Raw genomic sequence first — 8332 nt, 5'->3', positions numbered from 1 at the left:
TCCCTTAAGGACTGACTCCAGTCTCTTGCTATCATTCTATAAATCCTTTAAAATCAACAAAAACCTTCAGTCACTCTTATTAACATAGCAGGACGTCTGTAAAATATGTTTTAAAGGCTGTTAAATGAGTCCAGCTTTTCTCATATGGAGATGGCGACTCTTTGCATTCTCTCCTTATATGCCTACTCCGGTAAAACCTGTTTTCAAGAAATACACAAGCACTGTCTTGCTGCTGTGGGTCTGCATATCACCCACTCTCAGTGCAGTGGAGCGCCGGGGCCTGGTGTTCAGCTGAACCCTATAGCAAAGCCTTTATCACGCAGCTGCTGCCTCAGGGAGATGCTGACTCCTGCTTTGACAGTTGCTCTCCCACTGCACTGCTTTGACTTGTGCATATTGACCCTGGATACATTTTTTGCAAGTGGAGTTTAGTCCCTGTCCCTGGGAAGATGATGCTCCTGAATGCACGTTGCTTATTTCTACAGTGGTCCTGGCAATGTGCTGTGAGCACTGCGAAGGTGATGCAAGCCCCAAATCAACAAACCAGCTCCCCACCCCTGACATCTCTCTGGCCCTCTGACCTATTCTCCCAAACTGGTCCACCCTGCACAGAGGTGCTTTACTGAGACACATCAGTGCTTGTAGCATGGGTTTGGTGTATGGGTGGCTATGCTTCTGACTCAAGGGGACTTGGAGACTGCTTCCTTACATGAGTCCCTTTGCTCCAAGCCGCAAGAACTCAGTGGAAGCCCTGAGCTATTGCTTCTGCTGGGGCAAGATACCATCAGTCAGTGGACTGGGAGATACCACGCCTCTGTGCGAAGCAGCGGCTTTTACAGAGTTGAGATCAATGATAACTTGGTGTGGTGTGAGGCAGCCTGCTCTGTGGTGGCTGTGTGAACTCTACAAGAGCTGGGAGCAGCTCCAGCGAGATCCCACCCTGATAAATTGATGCACCAGTACTGATTAGAAGGTAGGATGGTGAGATTTTTATCAGAGAGGGGTGGCAGAAAAACAGGTTCTCACCCTATTGCTAAAGGGAAAGAGGTTAGGAAAAATCTCATGGTTGCTAGGACAGAGCAGAGGCTTTGGGAAATAACATATGGAGCAACTTCCTGCCCCATCTACCTTCCAGGCCTTTACTTTTGAGAGTGGAGGCAAGGAAATGCAGGAGGAGACCTGCACTGGGAGTTTTCACACTGGAGTGTGAGTGACTGCTCCTGGCAAAAGTATCAAACCTTTGAATGCTGGATGGGTTTGGGTGGTATCTACCAAGATGTGGGGCACCACCACAGTTGTCCTCCAGTTGAGGATCGTCATGCTCCAGACTGGCAGGTTGGCCTGAGCTGTGGCAGGGACCTGGAGAGGAAAAAGGGATTGTCCCAAATCTCTCTGGAAGGGAAGAATGTGGGGATGACAGGAAACAACTTAGTCTTGTGCCGTATATACGTGGAAGGCACAAAAATGCCTATAGTTCACAGTATGGAGCCTGGGGACTGAACATACCTGGCTGATGCTGCTCTCAGCATAGTCCTGAAGATGTTCTTTTGGAACCGGACAATTCTGCAAAGTTTTTGTGGAGAGAAGGGGCATTTTGTCCTAATTCTAAGAAAATCTAATTGTGTTGGTCTGCCTTGCATCGTTTGTCCTTGCTGCTTTTGTCTGTGTGATAGGGAATGTTCCTCTTCATGCTATCTAATTGTATTAATGGTAGAGAAGGAAAGGAAGGATCCTGATAGAAATAAACTAAAATTTTCATTTAGGGACTGTGTATTCATTCTGTATGTGGTAAACACATGTATTTTATGGTGTCTTTCATTCATTTGTAGGCGATTTTGTTATCACCCTTCAATCTTCCACTGCAACAAAACCAGCCCTGATTAGGACAGCTTAATCCCACACATGCATTCTCTTGGTCTATGAGACAGCTGGAACCAAACTAAGCCCTCAAAGAGAACTAGAGCTTCTTTATACCCTACTGTCATCCACCTGACTTTCTGTAGTGAGAGTCATCAGAAGGGGGCAATACAGCTTACAGTGGAGTATGTGACCACCTATCATAAACATCCAAAATAAAAGACATGCTGTGGATCCATTAGCCCTGACCTGACATGCTTACAGGAAGCTCTGAGGAAAAGGACTTACCTTAAGAGAGCGTATCTCAGCTGAGAACCCCTCTGAGGGAAGATGGACCCATTGGGCTGGGTCCCTGAAGGGCAGCTAGCTGTGCCCCAGCAGACCTGAGTGCCAGACTTCTCCTGGCAGCCACTGAGCCATGCGGGAGACAGTAAGTTTGTTCTATCTGACCTTGTTTATGGTCCACTGGGACTCTGTTTGCTCATGAGATAGCTTCTGTCAGTAAAGCTCTTTGCTTTTTCCCGTGGCAGAGTCCACGTGGTATGTTGTCGCAAACCATGAAGCAGTGGGATTTCAGGGCTAATGTGGTATGTGTCCAATGCGTTTTACCTTTCATCAGCAAGGAAAGGAGCTGACTCAATGCCATACGGCACAAAGCAATCAGACAGTCACAGAAATACCAGTTGCTCACATAAGCCCTGCTATTCAGATGCTACCATTACTATGGACTTTCCTTTTTTTTTCCCAGCTACACAATTGGAGCCTCAACCTGGTATCTGAAGAACTTGCCCTTGAATAGGCACACCAGCCCTCTCCCCACAGCTGTGTTATCCGTTCAGCCCTTGATTGCTGCTACTATTTCAAGAAAATGGGAATTCACCCAGATGTAAGCCAACTCTGTTCTAATTGTTTCAGTAGATTCAGTACAACAAAAGCAGTAGGCTTTTTCCCTGTACTCACACTCATTTCAAGCAGAGAATCACTAAGCTCTTAAAAACCTGATGATTATGATAGTTCCTGGGCAGGGTGGTTTTTGACTGTGGATTCTGAGAACCAGGAGTACCTGTATGGCAGCTACAAGGCAGTCTCAGCGTCTTACAACCCAGCTCATCTTTGACATCAGTCTAGGTAGCTTTTGGAGGTATAAAAAAATCCTCATAGCAGTGTTACTCCCTAATCCAGCATTAAAGTCTTGTCTCCAAAGCAGAGGCACTAGAGTTTCCCAGCAGAAAAAAGTGCAAGCGAAACACGAACATTTTAAAATCCAAATGTTTCTCTGAAAGCAATGGGAGCTAGAATGAGTGCAAATTCTCAAGAGCGAAGGAGCATGAAGACCACCATGGGCTATGTATCTCTGAGTCCTGTGACACATCCTCCAAATCTTACTCATCCATCCAACATCCCCTGTTGGGTAGTTCACCTCTGCCCTTACCTACACGGGGCTGCTTTCGTTAGATTTAAACTGAGCACGTGTATGATATGATCCATTCCCTATAAACTGTTAGCAAGCAAAGACTGATCTGGAAACATCCTTTATTAAGTTCCCAGTCCCAGGTATAACAGAGAATCCATTTTTAAATAACTTGGTAATTGTGCTTTCCTCAGACTAACAGTTTTAAAGAGAACAATATAATTCATTCATTTCATGTGGATGTCCTTGAGTATGATTAATACCCTGGTTACACAAACTCAGCTCAGTGCTGATGTTGCTGCAAATGACTTTGCTGGCTTCTTGCAAAACAGAATTTCCATGATGAAAGTAGCTTTTCAGTTCAATCCTACCCCTGGAGATGAATTTATTAGAAGTGAATTAGCCTGATTTATACAAATGAGTCTTTATTTCTCTTAATTTTGACTGCATTCAGTTTCTTTTCCATAAGCCATCTGGAACAAAAATACTTATGATTTATTACTTTACTAAACAAGAACATACCCTTTGTGGTTGGAAAACCTCTGTTAACAGCAACGTGATGCTCTTATGGAAGGTCTGAAGAAGGCTTTGCGTGACTTGTGCAAATATCTTATGAAGGAAAAGTTGCTACATTGTTTACTATGTCTCATGTAGGAAACACAGCCCAAGCAGAAGATGCTCTGCTGAAGGAAAATTTTTGAAAGGAAAAAACAACATAGAATAAGGTAATTCAGTAAGTGTTGTAGTCATCATAAGAACTTTGGTTGCAGCCAAAACTCCGAGCAAGAGAAAACATCTGTGCACAGAAGAGATGAAAGATGTGATGAAAAGTAGGTCCTAAAATGCAAATGAATGCAAAAGTGGGCATATGCCTAGAGCTCATTTGGGTTTGCTATTCACACCGATGCAGGTTCTTTAGCTATCAAAAAAGCTATATCTCTCATATTCAAGGGACAGATACTGGAATATACAACTATGATTTATTTTCTGTTCCTGTATCATCTATCTTTCAAGTCTGAGCTCTATCCCTCTGGTAAATCTTATAGATGAAATTTTAAGACATCTTGGGCCTCAATTGCACCAGCCAGAGATTACTACCTCATGCCCATGTCTGTCATTGTGTCATTGCTGTGTGTCACAGTCTTGACGTATTCACAGTTGTGTCAAAGGTGACTGAGAAGAGGCATCAAATAGAGGCAAATATGCTCCAGCCTTTCTAGGTTGTCAGGGTGGGAAAGATTTTTGTGTTGGGTTTGCGTGGCAAGGTTTTGGTAGCGGGGGGGGCTACAGGGGTGGCTTCTGTGAGAAGCTGCTAGAAGCTCCCCCTGTGTCTGACAGAGCCAATGCCAGCCGGCTCCAAGACGGGCCCGCCGCTGGCCAAGGCCAAGCCAATCAGCGCCTCTGTGATAACATATTTAAGAAGGAAAAAAAACAGTTAGGGAGAGCTTTTGCAGCCTGAGAGAGGAGTGAGAAGATGTAAGAAACTCTGCAGACACCAAGGTCAGTGCAGAAGGAGGGGGAGGAGGAGCTCCAGGCGCCGGAGCAGAGATCCCCCTGCAGCCCCTGGTGAAGACCATGGTGAAGCAGGCTGTCCCCCTGCAGCCCATGGAGGAAGGATGAGGGGGTGTAGAGATTCCACCTGCAGCCCGTGGAAGACCCCACGCTGGAGCAGGTGGAGGCACCTGAAGGAGGCTGTGGCCCGTGGGAAGCCCACGCTGGAGCAAGTTCCTGGCAGGACCGGTGGACCCGTGGAGAGAGGAGCCCACGCCAGGGCAGGTTTGCTGGCAGGACTTGTGACCCCGTGGGGGACCCACGCTGGAGAAGTTTGTGAAGGACTGTCTCCCATGAGAGGGACTCCATGCTGGAGCAGGGGAACGATGAGAGGAGTCCTCCCCCTGAGGATGAAGAAGCGGCAGAAACAACGTGTGATGAACTGACCGTAACCCCCATTCCCCGTCCCCCTGTGCCGCTGAAGGGAGGAAGGTTGAAGCTGGGAGTGAAGTTGAGCCCGGGAAGATGGGAGGGGTGGGGGGAGGTGTTTTAGGAGTTGATTTTATTTTCTCATTGCTCTACTCTGTTTTGCTTAGTAATAAATTAGATGAATTCCCTCTCTCAGTTCAGTCTGCTTTGCTCGTGACAACAATTAGTGAGTGATCTCTCCCTGTCCTTATCTCAACCCCTAAGCATTTCATTATGCCTTTTCTCCCCTGTTTAGTGAATGAGGGGAGTGAGAGAGCGGCTCTGGTGGCCACCTGGCCTCCAGCCAGGGTCAACCTACCACAATGGTGCAGTAATTATGACAGAAAGCCTATGTAGGCACAGCCTGAATACCAAAGTGTCTTGTGTTAATGTAAGCCACCGATGGAAATGGGATTGGGCTGACCTGCCAGAATGTGAGCTGCAGAGGCTAAAGGCCAACCACAGTCTCTTCTTTTGCCTCTGTTGAAACAGAAGAGAATTCTTGCATTAAACCATCCCAGTGACCCATCAGGATCCTCAACAGCCCAAAAGCTTACAGCGTCAGAGACTTGTTTTAGAAAAGGGATATCAGCAATTGAATCATATCATAAACTTCATTTTATTGAAAATATTAATTCAGCTAGCTGATCTGCCTTCTGCTTCTTCACTATGGCCAACAATATTGATCTATTAAATAAGAACAAATTAAAAGAATTTGCAAAGTTTAGCTCTAATACTTGCTATCCGGCTTTGGGAGCAAAAAACTTCAAGTATAATTCCAAAATATCTACTTAAGGGATTTTCTTAGTGCTTGTTTAAGGCCATGCCTACAACAAAAAGATAAATAATGTAAGGCATCGGTTTAAATTTAAATAGTAAAGCCAAGAGGTTTCTCTGTGTAGACAACTTCATTCCAAAACAAGAACTTTTATTCTCTGGTGAACTTGTCACTCTAAAAGTTGTTTGCATAAGATGATACCCTCGTACACCAAGAAAAGAAAGTCTGTAGGGCAAATTCTTCTGTGAAAAAGTAATCATTTCAGTATACCAGTTGTGAATAAGATCCTTGCAAGAAACCAAGCTTTTAGTGCAACTCTGCTACACTGCTTTCTGCAGGTAGAACTGTGAGTATGGAGCCTTGAGTTCTGGGGATTATAGGAAAAGGAGCCCTGTGCCACCATCTTCTGGTAAAATCAAGGAATGGACATGACAAATTCGGTCTCATTTTTAAACCAGAAAGAACAGTAGCTTTCTGGCTTGCTGTTACTGTGTCAGTGGGTATTTTGATTTTATTGTTAAGTTTTAGCTGCAGATTGTGAAATGCTATACTTGAACTGACTGCTGTCACTCAAGAGTAAGAGTTTGGTGTTATGGTAGGTAATTCATATATAGATGAGCTCAGTAGTGGGGAAGGAGGCAAATTAAATATTAGAAATTGTTGGGAAAGAAAAAACAGCAAATCAGATAGGAACACTGGGCCACTGTCTAAATCTCTGGATCATCCACACATGGATTAGAGCATGTAATTCTGGTCCTACAATAACAGAAAGGATAAATGAGAACTGGAAAATCTTTAGAAAAGGGTGCTAAGGGTAATCAAAGGTCTGGAACAGCTCCTGTTTGAGGTAGCAGAAAAAGAGACAACTTAGGGGGCATAAAGAAGGCAAGAATTATTTATAGTACAGATTGGGGGAATGGAGACAATGTTCACCATTGCCACATCTAATGCCAGAGCTACAAACCATCACATAAAGCATGTAGGAGCCAGGTTCAGAGCTAATAAGAAAAAGTGGTTCTGCACACAGCAGACAGTGTATGTGGAGTGGCACATTGCAGGGTGATCCTGCAACCTCAAAGGTGTACCAGCCCAGTACTTATTCCTCATGTGCTCCTGACACAGACAAATTCCAGATGATCAATATGGCATTTTTTTAAAGGTACGTCTTCATTCACAATGCAGCCTATAAAACATAAGATTACTTCATGCATCTCCTCCTGGTGCTCCCCTGCAAGACAGTCCTGGGCTGAGAGCACTTTCTGGGGAGAGAGTTCAGCCCCAGCCCACAGAGACTGAATAAAAGTTCTTGAGCTCTCAACCATCTCTTGCACTGCCAGCCTCAGGCTTTTATTATTGATGGAAGATGTGAACTAATAGAACAGGAAAGGTTGGAAGAAAGCTGTGTTTACCCAGATGTGATGGACAGATTTCCTTTTATGGGCTGCAGAAAGCAATATGTTGTGTCCTCGTCCCATTACATAGGCACCAGCCCGAGATAAATCCAACCTACCAACAGGTGCCTTCTATCTTAGAAATACCTTTCTGCATGGGCAAAGTGAATGCTTAGTGCTATCTACCCATAACTGTGGCTTTTGTACTGAATGGAAACTTAGGTCAGCTGCATTTCTTTGGTAAGCAAACCACTTTCAGTCCAAAGCATACAATGAACAACAGATCAAAGATGGATAATTTCATCATTTTCCAGTTCTGTAATTCACTGTCCGCCCTTGAAAAAACCTTTCCAAACTGCTTCTGCAGGAGTCTAGTTTAAGGCTCAAAGTTTCTCATGTAGAATCAGACAATAATTTGAGTTTGAAGAACTGATGGGCTGCTCTGCTCCAGATTGATTACACATGGAGTAAAGCCTGTCTGCTTTACCAAGGTACATTCTAGATCCCAGTCAGCATTACTTCATCTAAACAAATGCTTTTTATATCCCATGCTTTTACATAGACTTGCTGGACTTGCTAACTGAATATTCATTGAAACCGATTTTGTCACAGTTCTTCAATAGATTTTATCAGGTAACTAGAGTAAAGCTGAGATTCAGGAATGTTAAGCTTTTGGAAATAGATTTTTAAAGTTGTGTGCTTCCAATTATACCTATTAATGAATGACACGGGATCTCAATTCAAATATATGGTGATCTGGAATATGCAGTCTGGTTATCAAATGTTATAAAACAGTTCTACTGGTTACCAAACCTATTCGTCATCCATCTTGTACTGCTAAATCACTCCAGCAAGTGTGGGACTGTCCTGGAGATGACATAAGAGAAAAGCTAATGATGATTAAAATGGAGATACATCATTATTGAAAGGTAATAT

Source organism: Grus americana, chromosome 5 (genome assembly GCF_028858705.1).
Source record: "Grus americana isolate bGruAme1 chromosome 5, bGruAme1.mat, whole genome shotgun sequence".
In the NCBI taxonomy this organism is placed as follows: domain Eukaryota; kingdom Metazoa; phylum Chordata; class Aves; order Gruiformes; family Gruidae; genus Grus; species Grus americana.
This window is presented reverse-complemented; position numbering follows the sequence as displayed.